Source organism: Aotus nancymaae, unplaced genomic scaffold, assembly GCF_030222135.1.
Source record: "Aotus nancymaae isolate 86718 unplaced genomic scaffold, 86718_ANA_hifiasm-v0.15.2.pri h1tg000057l, whole genome shotgun sequence".
In the NCBI taxonomy this organism is placed as follows: domain Eukaryota; kingdom Metazoa; phylum Chordata; class Mammalia; order Primates; family Aotidae; genus Aotus; species Aotus nancymaae.
The window spans coordinates 2,597,897-2,617,322 of record NW_026988471.1 but is presented as its reverse complement, the minus strand read 5'-3'; the positions used below and the strand labels follow the sequence as shown (position 1 = coordinate 2,617,322).

The 19,426-nt window shown below is 48.0% G+C and overlaps 1 protein-coding gene and 1 pseudogene across 5 annotated transcripts in view; one reads left to right on the top strand and one right to left on the bottom strand.

Annotated features, from left to right (window-relative positions):
* Positions 1–19,426, top strand: part of EIPR1 (EARP complex and GARP complex interacting protein 1) — a 182,798-nt gene that overhangs the window by 82,009 nt on the left and 81,363 nt on the right. The window contains exon 1 of one of the 5 annotated variants that reach the window (XM_021666112.2): positions 6,559–6,577. The exons of 3 other annotated variants lie outside the window; for them this stretch is intronic. The gene's annotated coding sequence lies outside the window, so the exon portion shown is untranslated. Of the gene's footprint in view, positions 1–6,558; positions 6,578–19,013; positions 19,033–19,426 lie in introns of those variants that run through there. One more of the 5 variants, XM_021666110.2, reaches the window with a different exon arrangement.
* LOC135269703 (uncharacterized) lies at positions 11,592–12,254 on the bottom strand (annotated as a pseudogene).

Genomic DNA, 19,426 nt, shown 5'->3' with positions numbered 1-19,426 from the left:
AACTCCTCTCTGCTCCCGACTTTTCTCAACAGAATAGAAATAACTAATCTGGTTCGCGGAGTGAGATGAGATGGGCTGAAGAATGCAAAGTGCAGGCACATAATAGAAATGGAGTACATTTTGGTTCTCCTTCCCTTTCTGCACACCTGTCCGTGGTCTGACACTGCTCAGGACCCGGCCTCCCGCCCCGTCTCCGTGCTGCCCGGCTTACCTGCCGCCGCGGCTCGGCCTCTGTGCCCTGTGCCTGCTGGTCTCCCCTTTGCACACTGCTTCCTGGCCTGGGTCTTGGGGAGACAACCCTGGGCCTCTGCACTGCTACCTTGTACATCCCAGGTGGTTTTCCCCAGGTGGTTTTTTTCTCCTTTTTTTGAGATGGAGTCTCGCTCTATCACCCAGGCTGGAGTGTGTGGTACAGTTTTGGCTCACTGAAACCTCCGACTCTTGGGTTCCAGCAATTCTCCTGCCTCTCCGAGTAGCTGGAATTACAGGTGCCCGCCACCACACTGGCTAATTTTTGTATTTTTAGTAGAGATGGGGTTTCACTGTGTTGGCCAGGCTGGTCTCGAACTCCTGACCTCAAGTGATCCTCTGGTCTTGGTCTTCCAAAGTGCTGGGATTACCGGGGTGAGCCTCTGCGCCTGGCAGTTTTCCCTTTTCTTTTCTCCCCATCTTTAATTGTGGTGCTCGCTGGTATCTGCCTCTCCTGCCCTTCTGGACATCCTTTGCAGCTAGGGGAAGGCATGGCGACTTTTGCCCAGTGTGCCAGGTGTGAACGTGGGGCATCACTTCTGGGTGCGAGCTCCTTCTGAGTCCTCTTCGTGCCACCGCAGGCAATGCAGAAGCAGCAGCTTCTCTCTCAGCATGGGTCGCAGAATGAGGAGACAGGAGCGGCCAGGAGGGGCGGCCAGGGCAGGAGGGGGGCCTGGTTGTTCAGAGCCTCGAGGGTGCCTCCTTGTTTGCTGGCGCTCTGTTACCTGGGGCTTGGGCCACTGTGCTGTGCTGCTGCTGTGGGGAAGGAGGCCAGCCCAGCATGGCGGTGCTGAGAGGCGTGTCTGCTGCATGGACCTCTTAGGATGCCTGTGTCCCGCCAGAGCCTCATCGCTGTGGCGGCAGTGGGCGCCGAGGGCTGGGGCAGCTGGCCTTCCCCTGACTCCTCAAAGTGGCAAGGACTGGTACACTTCATGTATTCTCCAAATGAGGACTGCACAAGTGGGGATGACTAAATTGGGTCGGGGGGATTTAAAGCAGAATAAATGGGCGAAAGAAAGCAGAGCTGGCATTAAGTGAAAGGACAGATCACCCCAGGTATGCAGGCCACTCCGCTGCCCTCCAGTCGACAGGCATTGTTTAAAAATAGCAGGAGCCATCCTCGAAGCTGATGATTTCCGCCTACTCTGTGCATTTTGTTTGGGTGGCGAGAGTGGCGTAGTCATTAAAAGGCAGCGAGGCAAGTCAGCGGGAAGAGTGGGGCTTCTGGACCTGCTCCTTGTTCCCGGAGCACGGAGAGCACTAATGGGCACCTGCCGGGCCCAGCCCCTGCAGCGCGGGGGTTCAGCCAGCACCGTGACAGCGCCGGCCTGGTGCAGACTCTTGAGCGCACACTTCAGTGGCTGTTCCCTGGGCAACCGAGCCTCCACTGCCAGCTGGCTCTGCCCCCAGAGCCCGTCAAAGCACGCACACTGCAGGAGCCAGCGCAGCAGCCCGCGCGGCCGTCTGTAGGCACCGATGTTGGCGCGTTGGAATCGGGTTTCAAGGTTAAACACGAGGGAGTGTGTGGGATGACTGACTAGATGAAGACCCAGAGACCGCAGTCCGGGTGTGTTTATTATGCACAGGTGGGAGGGAGTGACCAGGGAAGACAGGAAAGGAAGCGCGTGGCTCATTGAAGCCTGTGGGGCTGTGTTTTTTGTTTGCTGCACACAAAAGGCTGGAAAGACAGATTTCATCACTTGGTCTGGGGGTGAAAGCATGTTTGGTCCAGGGCAGCTGCTAGCCACGTCCGCAGAGCTGTCCGTCTTCAGGCCTCTGTGCCAGCTGCACGGAGGGTAGTGCCCCCGCCAGACGGAGGCCCGGGGCTGGTGGTGGCTGCAGACACCAGCCCAGCAGGGAACTGACTTGGCTCTCAGGTTAGCTGGGTTTGTCCTAGAATTTTCATAAACTTATTTATTTGATCTTTGCAGGGATTCCCGCTTCACTCGATGGCTGCACCAACTGGCTCTCATCAGTGCACTTTTTTGTAGCATTGAATATAAAATTCTCATTTCCATGCATGCGGTGCCCCTTTTAAAGCGTTCTGGTATTTGAACTTGGTATTTCCACCTAACTTTCGGTTCCGTTCACGTGAGCCCCGCTAGTGCTTCAAAAGGGTCTCTACCATCCCGCAGAAACTTTGGTTTTAGTCTCTCATTTTTTAAAAACTACTTTTTGTTTCTGTTTTTTTCTCTCTGATCTACCTATAGTAATTTGAAATAAACACAGTTACATTTGAAAAGATGGAAAATTCAAATAATTTATTTTGAAATTAAGTTTCAACATAAAATTTTAATTTGGGATGGTTGGACGGGTAAAAATAAGAACATTCAGGATTTCACAGTCCAATCTGCGGAAGATAAATGCTGTTTTAGCATCGTCTAAAGGGAGCTGGTGAGGGTCTGCCGAGTCCTTCCGGGCCTGCGTTCCTGTGGATGTGGGTGTTGCTCATGAGCATTGTTCGATAATAGTGACTTTTTGGGGCCGCTGACTAAATTTCTGGATTTTTGCTGAGCTTTTTCGTCACATCACTCAAATTGCTCTCTTCTGTGTGCCTTTTCCCGTCGTTTTGTTTTGCTTTACCTTTTCATGAAACAGATGGAAGTGTTCCCGGGCCCCTAATCCCTGGGTCTGTTTGCCTTTCGTAATGAAGACTTCTGTCTTTTGAGAAGTGGTTTCAACTCGCCCTTGGTTCTCAGGAATCATCCACGCTCGCTGGATTTCTGTGAACAAGTCTCCAGCCTTCCTGGAGGGATGCCGAGAAGCAGGGCGGGGGATGTTTGCATCCACTCAGCAGCGTGAGCCAGACCATGGGTTCAGAAGACCAGGAAGTGTAGTGCGCATCCCACCCAGGAAGGCAAGGACAGGGCGCTGTCCCCTGTGAACATGGGTTTGTGTGGGATGGGAGTGAGCATGGTGCTTGGGCTCTCCTGGAGGACCATGTAGGAGACAGCACCCCAAGCTGGAGGCCAGGGACAGAGGATGAGACACCAGAAGGAGGTAGACCAAGGGGAGGAAGAGTGCTTGGCAGCGGTAGCTGCACAGGTGGCTCCGGAAATGACCACAGGAGGAGGCTGTGTGGTGGCAGGGCTCCTCGTGCCCACACCTCTGGCCTGGGCGCGCAGCTTCTCGTGACCTGGGGCTGAGAGGAGCTGCCTGTCCTTCAGTGCCCTGGAAGGCACAGCTTTCATTGTGGCACTGGCTGCGTTCCCCTGGGTGCCATCACCTCTAGGAGCCACAGTGTGGAAGTCATGTCAGTGACCTCTCATGGAAGTGAAGGACAGGGCTTCCCCTAAACAAAACAGGCTTGCCGATATTAAAATCAGAGCAGATGCCTGCAGCTGACAGAGAAAAGCAACCTCATTTGCTCATGGCTATGAGCCCCTCCCATCTACAGGTGTGGTCAGGGTTGTGAGTACGTTGGCCAGAGCCCATATTCCCCTGGAGCAGGTTAGATTCAAACTGGGGGAGACAAGCAGGGAGGAGGGGCCAGCCTGCCCAGTGCCGCTCACCCGCGGCCACCCTGTTTCTCATCCCGGGGTGCAGCTCATGCATGAAGGCACCTGGAGGCTGGGTGAGGAGTCGGGAGACTGCGTTCCTCTGTGTGCGGAAGGGAGCGTGGAGCCTCCTTCGGGTTTTGTCGACGTGTCTGTCGCTGTGGGTAACCACCGAGGTGCTTTACAGCCTGTGAAGCTCTGGACCCCAGTTTAAAGAGGCGACGCAGAGTGGTCAGTGTGGAAGGAAGATTGTTTTGGAATTACTGCTGAATTTCCCCTCTTTTCCCCAGTTAAACAATCAGAAAGGCATAAACCACAACGTATCCCTTTCCTCTTTTAAGGTGATTACAAAAAAAACGGTGAACCAGAACAGGTTCCATAGAAGTAATATAAATACATAAAAATGGAAAGATAAATAGTGAAATTTTTCTTTTCTCCCTCCTTACAAAAAGCTACTTGCAAAACTGCAGCTGATGGACTTCAGGCTGTGCCATGGTGACTGGTAAGCAGGACGAGGTCCCGTTACTTCCTTTTGCCGGAGACGCGGATATAAGTGAGAGGCATTTGAGTCCAGTGAGTCCTACGGTGTGTGACGTAACGCACTTCAACTTCCCAGGTTGTGTCTGACGTCGCGTCCCAGCGTCGGTTCCCCTCACGGCCCTGCGCATTGGGTCAGCAGAGCAGCCTCCTGTCGCTGCACAGATGAGCAGGCCGCTGGCCCGACCCTCGTGCCTGGGCGTTCATCGTCCACAGCTCCTTTAAACTCGCTTCTGTCGAGTGTCTACCTTCTCTCCTGGGCTGCATGGTATATGCATTTATTTCCATCTCATTTAATATTTTAGAAATCCCTAGAAGAGAGGCATTGGTATCTGTCTACATTTTGCAGTTGAGGAGACTGAGGCTTAGGGACTGTAAGTGCCACCTTGCGCCGGGTCCCAGCTGGCAGGCCACAGGCGTGGATTCCGACCTTGCCTGGTGTGTTGTCTATGTGGCCCTGCACCCCTGTATCCTGCGCCACCTCGCTGGGCTCAAGGTGACAGACTATTCCCACCTCTTCCCGGTATTTACGGACAAGTATGTTTTTACAGATAAATTATGTCAACTGAATATTTTTATAAAAGAGCATTTTCGATACTCCAGTCTGGGAAAAAATATTGCAAACCTAAATACATCAGTCAGAAAATCATTATATTCCCGAGAATGAAGGGATGAAGATTTTTTGGAATGAGGGTGTTAATTAATTTCCGACATGATCGGTTGCCAGAGTAGGTATATAATGCTGAGTTTAAACCCACCTCCTAAGTCGTGCTATGTGCCACGGCTGCTTGAGCAAATGTTGGCAAATCCACGTTTTCCTGTTTTAGTGAGAACATGGGTGTAGGTCACTCTCCAGAAAGTAGTTTGATGTCAAGCAGACATCACTGTTTCCTTCTGATGGACTGGTGGGAGGTTGGACAGTGCCCCTCGTGACCCCTTCTATGCACAAGGCAGCCTCTGTGGAGCCACTTATGGGGGTGCCAGTTATGGGGGTGTTGGGGAAGACATGGCCTTCCATCTGCCTGATCTTCTGGGTGTGTCTGAATCCTGTACGTAGATGGGTTTTGGAGGTGGGCAGACCTTGCTGATGGTCTGGGGGCCCTGAAGCAGACTCAGTTGGAGGGGAAGACCCCTCCCCTTAAAGAAATGGCCTCTGGTAGAGCAGGCCAGGCCAGGCCAACCTCAGGGGTCGGAAGTCATGAGGAAGGAACAGGGTGAGCTGGGCCCGGCTGCCCCCCGACCTGCTCCTGCCAGGAAGCTGTGGGGGACAGGGGAGGACGGGGCTTGGATTAAGGAGAGACAGTGCCCTGGGCAGAGCGACTCTGCATGGAGGGAGCTCTGCATTCTCTCAGAGAGCTGGCAGGCCACAGGGTAAAGACAGCTTCTTCTGGCTCCTGCAGAGAAGTGGTAGCTTAGAGGAGGTTCCTGGCTGGTCAGCGTGGGGCCCATGGTCCAAGGGCAGTGTGTGTCGACAGTGGCACAGCCGCAGCCTGTGTGTGGTATGGATGGCAGCCACCGATGGGGCAGGATGGGGGATGCAGATGGACTCTGCCTGCGTCTCCCCCTCCTCTCCTTTCCATCGCAGACTCCCCTGGGCCTCCGGGGCCTGCACCTCTTACCTGGAGTCCCCACAGACAGACAGGGAGCCTGGGGATAGCAGTGGGGCCAGGTGAAGTTCAACCACAGGTGCGACACTCCTGCTCTTCCCAGGGATGATTCGGGAGGGCCGTTCCCTGATAGGGAGGGCTGGGAGCAGAGGGTGGACTGGGGCCTGGAACGAGAGTGCCGGCGCAGCCCTGGCTTGCTTGTGACCCCTCGTCCAAGAATGGCTGGCGAACCACAGGGACGGGGTGAGGAAGCACAGCTTGCCTAGTGCCGCCCGAGGGCTCGAGTCCACCGTGAAACGTGCTTTCTCGTTTAGCTCACTGCCATCCTCCCCGCAGCCTGAGGGATGCGCAGATGAGGCAGCAGCATTCAGAGGAGTCGGGGCTCCTATCCGAGGCTGCGCAACAAGTGAAGGCAGGGCAGGGGTGAGGTGCGGCCGACCACAGGCAGCACCAGCAGGGACCCCGCTCATGCCCCTGGCTCCTCGCAGTAGCAGTGGGCATTACTGAGCCTACTCAGGTGGGCCACTGAATTAACGAGAACAGGAACCAGATGAACACCTGGGGGAGTAGTTCCCACAGCCTGGGTTGTGACCAGGATAAGTGAGTTCATATTTGTAAAGCACGTAGGTGAAGAAGACAGTCGGGGGAGGTCGGTGTTTGCAGAATGATCTCGTCACTCATCACCTGGTAAGGTTTCGAAGCTGCTCATCTTTGATAAGGGGTCCAGGCATTTTTGTGGACTTGAGTATCCCGCATGTATATCACCCTACTTAGGTAAATTATTTCCAGAAATGTCATCTACAGTTTCCAGCTTTAGTTTCTATGCGCTGAATGGAGAACAGAGCCGTGTGGAGCCGTGTGAGTGGATCTCTGTGGTTTCCCCCTAACATTGTACTTTGCCTTGCCTGCATCTAAATGGACAGGGTTTTTTAATGACTTGTTTTTACTGAGACTCTAGCACATTCAACTTAGTTTTCCTGGTACCTTCTCTTTCTTTTACGTTTTTAATTGGAGTATTGGGTACGTTTTTAATTAGAGTATTGGGTTGCACAGTACCCGGAACTGGCAGACCAGTTTGCTCCCTGGTGACTCCTCTCATGGTTTAAGGGATTACTCAAAATATAAAGTGTAAATTTAGACATTTCAGTAAATTATCAATGTAGGTGTTTGCACTTTTAACCTAATCGTATGGATGCTATTATTTTTAATATTACTCATGCTCAGAGTTGTGTTCCTTGCTCAAACAACCAGAACTTAGAGAAAACTACTAACTCAGTGCACATCCACTGAAAACGTCATCTGCTGATGAATGACATCTGTAGATCTAGAGGAAACCTTTCCAGAGCATCCTGGCACAATTCTAGGGATGCGGAGGAGCAGCCATATTTATACTTTTTCAAAACCAGTTGATATGGAGGTAGTGGACAGTGGGCTGTCCACAGTCTGAGACCAAGTGGTACATGGGCCACTGTGCTCCCAAACCAGCGGGAAGACACCAGCTTCGTGTGGTGCCCATGGCCCAGGGGTGCTGGGCGCAGCAGGAAAGAACGTGGTGGCTGGACTCCTGACCACGTTAGAAGAGCAGTCTTACAGAAAGACCGAAGCTATACTGGATCTAGTCTACCTCTTAAATGTTATAATGAAAAGTTATTTATAAAAGCAGTGTTTTGCATGAAAGGAGATTTCAGATAAAAGTATTTATTCAGCGTAGGCCCCCACATCATCCCATCTCTGAAGATGAATATTTATGCATCAGAATAGCTAATTATGTTGCCACTAAATTGTCAAAGAATAATTTTTAGAAGTCTTTGGTATAGCATTTCTAACAGCAAGGAAGTGAACAAGCCACTTTAGATTGATTTTTGCCCGAAATGGTAACTGTTAAAAGTCGAGTACACTTATCTTGAAAATTTACCTGTATTCCTATGACATTGCATGGCTTCTTCACTTTAGTGGGGTCCTTTCATGTCTACCCTACTGTTTTATAAATTTTTCTAATACTTATTTGCTTAAGATCTTTAGTACATTGGCTGCAATGGAATAGAAAAATAAATCGACTGAGTCCGAAGCCTTGAGTTCTATTTTTGCTCTGCCATTAGCAGTTGTGGGACCTGAAGCAAGTTATCCAGCTGTCACGGGAGCAATTTTCTCCTGTGACCTCCATAATAATCTTCTTGAGTCTGTCATCTTTGGCAGCTGGATTATTTAAGTTAGTAGTGCTTGCACTGTAGGATTTCAGCACATCTTCCATCCCGTCTTTTCACATTTAGCCCTGTGTTTGCTGCCTCTCACAGGGAACGTCATCGTGAAGATGCAGCCTTTTCCTCATCTTTTATTCTCTCTTGGTAGTTTTTAGACATTCTGATATTGACGTGGAGTCACTTTTCCATAAAAGAGGGGACATCAGTTCAAAATGAAATATGATTGTTTAATAGTAATCCTTTGAAATATATTGAGATTTTAACCATCTATTGTATGGGTTAATTTTTATGTTGCATTTATACTTTAGAAAAATATTATGTTGTGTTTGATTCTTTTATAACTTTGCTATTTTTTTTTCTACTGGCTCTATGAGTTATTGAAAGATTTAAAGTCTCCCACTGTGATATTGGATTCCTCTAGTTTTATTTTTTCTGTCAGTTTTTGCTTTATATGTTTTGGTGCAATTTTATTAAGGGCATATATGTTTATAATTTTTTTTTGTTTTTCTGGTGAACTGAACCTGTGTATTATTAAGTAGTGACCCTTGCTCCCTTTGCTCAGATCTGTTTTGGCAAATAATATGGCTAAATCAGCTTTCCTTTGTTACTGAGTGTAACATTCTCTATTCTTTGCCTTTCTGTGTCATTAAGTTTTAGGGCTATCTCTTGTAAACAATGTTTTGCTGATTTTTAAAAAATTTAGTCTAACAATCTCCAGCTGATGTTCATTGTAGGTACTGTGACTACTGATTTACTCGTGATGATTTCTGTCATTTTATGCTGTTTTTTTATATTAATTTATTTCATCTCACTTTATGCTGCTTTGGGGGGTTCTGGTCCTTTCCTGTTCTTTTGAGTGAATCGTGAATCTTGTTTTTGCTTCATTCTTCCCCCTCTATTATTTTAGAAGTTTTATGTTCATTTTCTACTCATATTATTCATATTTAACATGAAATCTGAAATTAATTATTCAGTGTTTCTCTATTCAAACAATCTGAAAACCTAAGAACCTTTTACATCTATTTTCATCCTCCTTCTTTGATATTTTGTTGGCCAGTATTTTAATTTTACTTTTGGGTATTTTTATTAGCCTCAAAAGTAAATACTATTATTATCATTAGTGTCACACGTATTTAGATGTTTTCTATTTTTGTGATTTATTTCTCTTAACTTTTTTCTTAGAACTTTGAATTTGAGACCTTTCTTCTGAGATCACTTTATTTTTCAAGTGTGTCCTTAGAAGTTCCATTAGTGAGGCTTTTGGAGGTAAATTCTCATGGTTTGTAAAAAAAAAAATTATATATACCCCAAGTAGGGGTCTCATGGCTCGATTTACCTTAATGTGCCTTTAGTTTTTGAGTATTTAGCCGACTGAACAGTTCTTACATGACGTTTTCTTCTATCATTTTGTTGTGTGCTGTCTCTGGATTCCATTGCTGCTCTTGGGAAGTCAGCTGCCCAACTGTTCGTAGCACTGACAACCTTGAAGATTCTGTCTTTGTCTTTGGTGTTCGGCATTTTTGCTACAGTGCGTCAGGAATGGATATATTTTAAATTATGCTACTTGGAGATTGCTTCCTGAGTCAGAGAATCGTTTATTGACGTTGCGTCTGCTGTTTTCTGTTTTTCCTGTGCACCCCGCTTAAGGGTCCAGCGGACGCTCCCATCCTTTCTCCCGCACGCCCTTGCCACACTCTCTCTGCTGCGTCATGCGTCCGGACGCTCCCAGCCTTTCTCCCACGCTCCCTTGCCACACTCTCTACTGCGTCATGCGTCCGGACGCTCCCAGCCTTTCTCCCACGCTCCCTTGCCACACTCTACTGCGTCATGCGTACTGTCTTCACATCTTTGTTCCAAATCATTAATTCTCAGCAGTTATTTCTAATCTGCTGTTAAATTGCCAACCAAGACTTTTATTTCAGCAGTCATAATTTTTACTTCTAGACACTTTTGTTTTAAGAAGATTCCTGGTAAATTGTGATAGTCTTTTGTTGCCTGCTCATAATCCAGCTTTTATTTCTTTGAACATTGTGATTCTAGTATTGGAAGTTGTTGGAATGCTAATAATTCACTCTGTTCTCTTGGCCTGCCCTCATTCAGGCCACTGTCTTCATGGGCTTGTCCTATGTCACAGGCTCCTATCAGGCTGCTCTGGGTTGGTGGGGCCTCCAAGAGGCTGGCCTGTGGGTACATTCCTCCAGTGACAATTCTCATTTGTTTCTGGAAAATGTCCAGGGTGGCCAAAAACCCAGAACTTCTTTAAGTTAAAAGGCTTAAGATTTCCTGGACCACACCAGTAAATTCAAACCCAAAGTTTTGTAAGGATCAATGCAGTTTTCAGGTTTCAGGGTAGACTATTTTTTACAAGAGCCATAGCTAAGATAAACAAGTGAGGGTTTTTTTTGACATTTTTCTATGCATACCAGCTGGAGACTAATGTTTTCTAGCTCTTTCTTGTAATGAGGATATGGATTTTAAGGAGCCTCGGTTTTTGCAGAGTTCCTAGTATCCCCTCTTTACCTTTTGTGGGTCAAAATCTTACTCTCCTGTTCTATGTGTGACCTTTATTTCCTAGCAGAGGCCAAACTTGAAAGGGTAACCAGGGTTTATCATTTTGTTTTCAACAACAGCTTTATTATGTGCTCTCAGTCATGTCCTTCAATTCTCTGAAAGCACAGCTATGCATTTAAATATATATCTAAGTATTCTAGAGAGGCATGGTGTGTGTGTGTGTTTCAGAATTAGCTGTATTGCTAGAATCCAAAGTCCTGGAATCTATTGATACATGAAAGAGAATGTTAATAAAGATACCGTAAGGTAAAATCATCTCAAATGCTTATTCCATCCCTGGGCTTTACATAAAAACATCAAACTGCCTGGTAGCTGTTTTCACTTAGATAGCTCCTGACATCTCGAAAGTAGCACCATCCAAACTGTTCTCTGAATTACTCATGTCTGTGGATGATATCACCGCTGGTGTAGATTCTGGAAGCACTTGTCAGTCGGGGTCAAAAGCCACTCTAGACACAGGCACACCTCATCTCGCTGCACGTTGCTTTATTGTGCTTCTCAGACATTGTGTCTTTTGCAAATTGAAGGTTTGTGGCAACCCTGTGTCCATCAAGTCTGTTGGCCCCATTTTTCAATTACATGAGCTAACTTTGAACAGCACGTCCCACTCTGTGGTGCGTTTTGGTGATCTCACATTATTTCAGATTTTTTCATCATTATTGTATCTGTTCTGGTGATCCGTGGTCAGTGGTCTTTGATGTTCCTATTGTAATTGTTCTGGGCTCCACGAACCATACCCATATGAGATGGCAACACAAATCCGTAAATGCGTGGGTTTTGAATGCTCCATCGACCTGCAGTGTCCCCGTCTTTCTCCCTTTACTCAAGCCTCCGTATTCCCTGAGGACAACAATATTGAAATTAGGCCAATTAATAACCCTATAATGTCCTCTAAGTGTTCAAGTGAAAGGAACATCTCTCACTTTAAATCAAAAGCTAGAAATGATCAAGCTTAGCGAGGAAGGCATTTCAAAAGCTGAAGCAGGCCGAAAGCTGAGCCTTGTACACCAGTTGGCCAGGTTGTGAATGCAAAGGGAAGGTTCTTGAAGAAATTAAAAGTGCTACTACAGTGAGCACACAAATGATAAGAAAGCAAAACAGCCTTATTGCTGATAATGGAGAAAGTTTTAGTGGTCTGGATAGAAGATCCAAATCATGCACAACATTCTTTTAAGCCACTGCCTAATCCAGAGCAAGACCCTAACTCTCTGTATTCCGTGAAGGCTGAGAGGAGTGAGAAAGCTGCAGAAGAAAAGTCTGGAGCTAGCAGAGGTTGGTTCATGAGGTTGAAGGAAAGAAGTCATCTCCGTAGCATAAGAGAACAAGGTGAAGCAGCCAGTGCTGATGGAGACGCTGTAGCAAGTTCTGCAGAAGATCCAGCTAAGGTCACTGATGAGGGTGGAACACTCAGAACACAGCAGATATTCAGTGTCCATGAAATAGCCTCATATTTGAAGACTATAAGCCTTCCAGGACTTTCATAGGTGAGAAGTCAAAGCCTGGCTTCAGAGCTTCAAAGGATAGGCTGACTCTCTCATTAGGGGCTAATGGAGTTGTTGACCTTTGAGCTGAAGCCAGTGCTCATTGACCATTCTGCAAAACCTAGGCCTCTTCAGAATGATGCTAAATCTACTCTGCCTAGTGTCTATAAATGGAGCAACAAAGCCTGGATGACAGCACATCCATTTAGAGCACGGTTTAGCGAATATTTTAAGCCCCCTGTTGAGACCTACTGCTCAGAGACAGATTCTTTTGAAAATCACTGCCCATTGGCAATGCACCTTGTCACCCAAGAGCTCTGAAGGGGATGTACCAAGGAGACAGATGTTGTTTTCATGACTGCCAGCACATTCGTTTTGCAGCCCATGGATCAAGGAGTAATTTCAACTTTCAAGTCTTATTATGTAAGAAACACATTTCTAAAGGCTGTTGTTGCCACTGATAGTGATTCCTCTGATGGGTCTGGACATAGTAAATTGAAAACCTTGAAAGGATTCATCATTCTAGGTGCCATTAAGAACATCTGTGATTCATTGGAGGAGGTCAAAATATTTATTGACATTAATAGGAGTTTGGGGGAAGTTGATTCTGACCCTTGTGGATGACTTTGAGGGATTCAAGATGTCTATGGAAAAAGTAACTGCAAATATGGTGGAAGTAGCAAGAGAATGATAATTAGAAGTGGAGCCTGAAGCTGGTATTGAATTGCTGCAATCTCATGATCAATCTTGAATGGATGAGAAGTTGCTTCTTAGTTTCTTGAGATGGAATCTGCTCTTGGTGAAGTTGCTATGAACACTGTTGAAATGATAGCAGAGGATTTAGAATATTACATAGCCCAGTTAATAAAGCAGTGTTAGGGTTTGAAAGGACTGACTCCAATTTTGAAAGAAGTTCTGTGCATAAAGTGCTATCAAACAGCATCTCATGCTAGAGAAATCTTTCATGGAAGGAAGAGTCAATAGACATGGAAAACTTCATTGTTGTCTAAGAAACTGCCACTTCCACTCCATCCTCCAGCAGCTGCCACCCTGGTCAGTCAGTTGCCGTCAATATTGAGGCAAAGCCCTCCACCAGCAAAAAGATGACCACTCCCTGAAGGCTCAGGTGACGGTTAGGATTCTTTAGCAATAAAGTATTTTTAAATTAAGGTATTCTGCATAGTGTTTGGACACTTACTTGACTGCATACTAGTGTCAGCATAACTTTTACATGCACCGGGAAACCAAAAAATTAACATGACTCTCTTTTTGCCATCTTAATGTTATTATGGTGGTCTGGAACCAAAGCTGCAGTAAGTGTGCCTGTGTTTCAGAAAGAGGGAATGCCATCCAGGGAAGAAACACACATCTTAGTTACCATGGGAGGCAGCGACCACCCCCGCGTGTAGACATGAAAGGAAAAGGTAATGAACCTGGAGCTTGGAGGAGGTGCCCGCAGAGCACACACTGGCACACACCAACACACACCAGGCCCACTGGGGGAGCACTGGCATCCGCGGAGCAGGTCTTCTGAGAGCCTGTTTGGGACTGAGACCCTGCAGTGAGCTTGCGTATGGGCACAGATGGGCCTGCACTCTCTCTCAGCCTGAGCCCCGACATCCCCTCCTTGTTTTGCCCCTGCCCTGTGCTTTCCAAGTCCTGGTTATAAGGGCAAAATGGAGGCTACTGTCCCTAAATCAATAAAGATCCATATCTCTTCCCATCTGGACAACGCGGACAGCCGGGTGGCCTGCTCAGAGTCTTGCCTCCTCGTAGGATTTCTCCTTACCAGTTGTTGTCAGAGGCACTTCTTCATGGGGCACTTCCCGTTGCTGCAGTGCATGAGGCAGCACTGTGTGCAAGCCGACACCTGTGCTCCGGAGCCGAGGGCTGGTGCTCCTGAGCCGAGGGCTGGTGCTCCTGAGCTGAGGGCCGGTGCTTCTCTTCTGGGGAGCTTCCCAGGAGAACAGAGGCAATGCAGTGGCGCCAGGGGCAGAGGGAGCTGCCACCCCTAGTTGCGCCACCTGCCTGCGCCTCAGCACCTGCTTGAAGACAATTTTGTTTGGAAGATTTCCATGCAATGATAGAGCGTGATGACTAGTGTGCCTGCGCTGATGGCTTGATGATCAGACCACACGAATTTTGTGATGCGCAGGGCTCAGTGTACCACATCCCCATGTGATGGAGTGGGTGGGAAAGCCAGGAACTGTGTCTGGATGGGAGAGAAGTGACATGCAGAAGGGACACTGCTTGGCTCCCACACCTTGGCGACTGGCCTGTGATTCCCCCATGGGCTTCTTTCAGATTTTTTTTTTTCAGAGATGTCCTATGTCTCTTTAAAAATGCAGAACCACTCTTAGCTCACGGGCTGCAGGCCAGATGTGGCCGATGGGCACAGCATGTCGGCCCCAGGCCTGAGTCTTGATGTAGGTCTGCAGCAGGATGTGAACGTGTACTGCTGGCCTTGCCAGGTGACAGTGCATGGCTTCTGATGGCTCTTCAGATTGGCGGTGTGAGACCAAATTGCTGGATCAGTCTTCAGATCGGAAGCCAGGGCCTGCACTGTTGTATAGATGTGCTCTGTGACAGCAGCATTTCTGAAGTAGCCACAGTGGAGGTTGCCCACCTGATGAAGGTGATGGTCATGCACTGCCATTCTCCAAGAACCTGCTGCTGCCACCCAGGCCAAACAGCTGGGTTCAGTGGGGAATGGCAGAAGGCAGCACCCAGCCTCTTTCACAGCCTCAGCAGCGGGCCTGGCTCTCCATCCCACCAACATCACAGTGCTGCCTTCGCTTGACTATTTTGATCCGTGAGGGAACGTCCTGGGGCTTCCATCTGGTCCTTGCTGTCCTAAGTGGCTCTATAGGCCATGGAGTGAGCACTGTGTGGTCGCCCTGCCAGTGCCAGGTTCATCTGTTCCAACACACGTACAGGGATTGGAGAAATGAGGGCAGGTTGGACACCCGGACCCCACTGTGCCCTCTGAGGTGGACCTGGGTCACGGCTTCTGGGTCCCTGCTTGGCCATGGACCCTGCAATGTGTTGGGCCCAGCAGGATTGGCATTGATTCAGGGTCTGGGTAGTTCCCTCTCCCCATGGTCATCTGTCCTATAAAATAGCCGTGGGTCCTTCTCCAGGGGGACCTGGGTTCCCCTAAACTGAGGAGCTGTAGGCCTGTGAGCTGGCTTAGCTGAAGAGCTGAGGGAGGCCGCGCCTCTGCACTGCGGTCATCGGGCCAGCTTTCTGTCTCTGCCCTGAGCCTTTCTGGCACATGGAGCGGGGGCTGAGCAGCCTGCCTGTCTTTTTCTCTCTTGGCCTCTGCTGCAGCTCCATCTGGGCTAGACTACTCTGACTGGCATCTCATGCCTGTGCCCACTTTGTCTCTGAAGCTCACGGCCCGCGAGCCCCTAACACCCCCACTTCTCAGCACCCCCTTCCTGTTGGGGCAGCAGCCTCTTATAATGCTGGCACCACCTCCTGCTGTCTCCCGGCCGGCAGAGCTTGTCAGAGGTGCCCCTCACCAGCGCCTGGAGGATATGAGACCTGGTGTCATCCTCGTCTCGCTCATCGGCCTCACTGCCGTCTGCAGTCAGTCTCTGCCCCTGCACACTCAGGCCATGGAATCTGTGCATGGTGCCATCCCTAAGGCATTAAAAGGCCAGCGAGGAGAGTCTTTTCAGGCATCCTGGTGTCTACCCTGAAGCATGCCTGCATCAAGTGAGCACTCAGTGAGGCTGTCTTTGTCCTCATCCATCTTGCTCAGCTTGTGCCAGACTCAGATGGCTGCAGGCTCCAAAAATAGCCCCATCTTAATGTGCTGCTGATGCAGCTCTGGAAGCCTCCTCCTCCTCCAGCTGGGGATCAGATTATGTCTCCTGGGCAGGGCATTGTTCACCCTTTAGCCAGGCTGACTGGAGCTACTATTCATGCTCACAAAGACTCTAATCTCCTTTGAGTTCCTGTTAGCCTTTTGCCTGGTAATCCCTTCCAGCGGGCAGCACACCCGTGGCTGCAGTTGGCTGTCGCGAGTATGCCTCCCTCCCTTCATTTGATTATCTCTTTATCTCATTAAGGGCCTTTAGCTCTTGTGTTAACATGTAAAAAGTAGGTAGTGGCATCAAATTGGCTTTAAAGACACAACTTGGAATTTTCTCTTTCAAAGCAGGGGCCTGCTGTGGGAGTCAGGGGGCTCTGTTCATTCTGGACCTCAGTCCAGTGAGCCGTTTGAACTTGGAACAGTCAGTGGCTTCACTGGTCCTCAGTTTCCTCATTAGTGAAATGAAGGGGCCGTGTTCATTCAGCATGATGTCGGAGTTCCCTTCCAGCCCAGGTGTCCTGTGGTTCTCTGACTTCTCTTCGTGTGGTTTCTGTGGGCAGTGCCACTGTGATTTGTGTCATAGGCCTGGGTTTATGTGGCAGCCTTGATCCCTGCCCTCTGCCGGCTCCTAGTCATTGGAATATTAATTCGGCACAGGAAGTTACATTACAGGACCTCAGTTCAGGAGCATGTGAAAAACAGGTAAAAGATGAAATGCCTCCCCGCTTATTACAGCATGTTCCTTCTTAAAAGCTCCTTAGTTTCTTTGATAGCTGCTGGATGTGTGTTGAACGCTCTATTGAGATCTACACAGCTACAGAAATCCTCCGAATTTCAGAGCCAATGAATGTGTGTCCATGGCGCTTCTTCCTTAGTGCTGTTTACCTTCCATTTCATCTGCTTCTGAAGACGTGGAGAGTTTCTGGAGGTACGAATGCCTACCGTATTTCCTGAACCTCAAGCACACTCCTTATTCAGCAAGGTGTGCGGCTTTGTTCATTTCTGTGGACAGTGATGTCAGAGACACCTCCTGCCTGCACATACCTCTAATGTCCTGGACTTCCTCAGGGTGATTCTGGTGTTCACATGCTTTATTAAGGCACCTTGAACTCATCTCGTACCCACCAGGTTTTTAGACTCAGTTCTAGAAGGACAATTTTATAATCTTTCAGAAAATCTAAGTAAATTTTTCATATGCTAGAAATTTTATTAACTTTTTTCCTTTTACCAATTTTTAGAAAAATGCATTGGTTCAGTCGTGTTCTGCAAAGGAATGGGGTGCAGTTTTCTTCTGTTGTCACGTGAACTCACACGTGGTTAACGTAGTTGACGTTTCTACCCACTGCAGTTCCATTTTTTGATCTCTCCTGCCCCAGGGAAGCTTCCTTCTGACCTTTGCCTTTGACACTTCCCTAGCAGTGTTGGGAGCTTCTTTATGTGCCGTTCACAGGAGAGTCTTTATTTATCTCGTTCTTCTGAGGCATGGCGAGCTGAAGATGATTAGGACATTCATTGTGATATGGAAGCAGCCTGGGTGTCCATCAGTAGATGAACAGATAAAGAAACATGGTGCAAATGGAGCACTGCTCAGCCCTAAGAAAGAAGGACATTCTGCCATTCGCAGCAGCATGGATGAACCTAGAGGTCTTCAGTGAAATAAGTCAGGCACAGAAAGCCAGACACCACACAATCTCACTTACATGCAGACTAAAAAGCTGAAGTCACAGAAACAAAGTAGAAAGTGATACCAGAGGCTGGCGGGGAGGGCACATGGGGAAAAGGGAGATCCTTTGGTGAAAGGAAACAAAGTTTCAGTTAGGTGGAGGAATGCCTTCAAGAGATCTATTGGATGTGTTTGTGACTGAAGTTAGTAACAATGTGTCCAGGTAACTGAAGTTAGTAGCTATGTATGGAGGACCGCAGTTAGTAACAATGTATCGTGGTAACTGAAATTAGAAGCAATGTATCATATACTTGAAACTTGTTAAGAGAGTAGATTTCAAGTGCCTTCACAACAAAAAATGGTAAGTATGTGAGGTAATGCAAATATTAATTGGCTTGACTTAACCATTCTACAATGTATACACATATCAGAACATTATGTTGTATACTATAGATACATACATTTAAAAACTTATCCATTAAATAAGTTCCTGGTGCTACAGCATCATTTGTTGGGGACACAGAGCCGTATGGAAACACTGGGTGCCAGGCCTCTGTGTGGTGTTACTGGGGCAGGGAACCCGGCGGAAGAGCTGGGTCCGGCACACGTGCTGCATCCTGGAGAGGGTGCTGGCCGCACTGTGCTGCATGCTCTTGCCCCATGAGCCTGCCACACTTGGGTGGTGAGATGTGAGATGGACTTATTACCTGGCATCCCCCATGCCCCACTTGAGCCGGAGGACAGTTGGACACTTTTGAGTTGCTGGGCATCTGTGTGTGTGCAGGCTTGTCTTCAGCAGACCTGGACATGTCTGGGGATTACCCTTTGCCCAGGGAATGGCATTCAGGAGGATGGCAGTGGGTCCCTTTGGGTACAGACTGGGGTGATCTCTGCAGTGTACACCTGCCCTAGGGCTGCAGGTCCTAACTCGTGAGGAATCTGACCATCTTTACAGTCAGTGGGTTCCAGCTCTGAAGCTGGCTCAAATCTGGAACTGGGTGAGGGATCATGACTGTTAGTGCGGTGACTTCCCTCAGCTTTCTGCTCATTCGTCCTTGTTTTCTCTTTAATATGTACGTACGTTACGTGTGTTTGTATGCATATGTGTGTGTGTCAGGCAGGCAGTACTCCCTTGGATGCCTGTGTGTCTTGCCCCTGGGAATACCATCTTTACTGACTGTCTCCACAGCCCTGTGCCAGTGGAGCCTCCTTGGCTGGCACTCTGGTCTCCGTGGTCATCGTGATAATTGGCACCCCCGGACTTCTGGCAGTTACATACCGTCACCCGACCGCAATTACTTGGGCTGGATTTAACTGCCTGAGTCAGAAAGCTGCCACAAAGCATATTATGAATAAATCAAGCTTTGTGACAGCTTCTCCTAAGAGTGGAATTATTGGGACATCCGGTAAGTGAGTGTTCAACTGCAAAAGTATTTTCCTAAATGTGTGTACTGTTTTACACTCTTTTTTCACAGTCTGTGAGAGGCCCAGTTACTGGACATCTTTGCCAATACTTGGTATTATTGGTCTTTTTAAAATTAAAACTTAGCTGTTCTGGTAAGATGTGTGGTGAGTCTCATTTGGTTTCACTTTGCATTCTCCAGTTATCAATGATGTTGAGCATCTTTTCTGGTGCTTGTTGACCATTCATATATTTTCTTTTGTGAAGTGTCTGATTTGGTGTTAGGGACATTTTTAAAAACTGGATTGTTTTAATGTTAAGCTGGAGGAGCTCTTTATGTATTCTGGATATAGGCCTTTTGGCAGATATATATGTTATGAATATCTCCCCTGGTATTG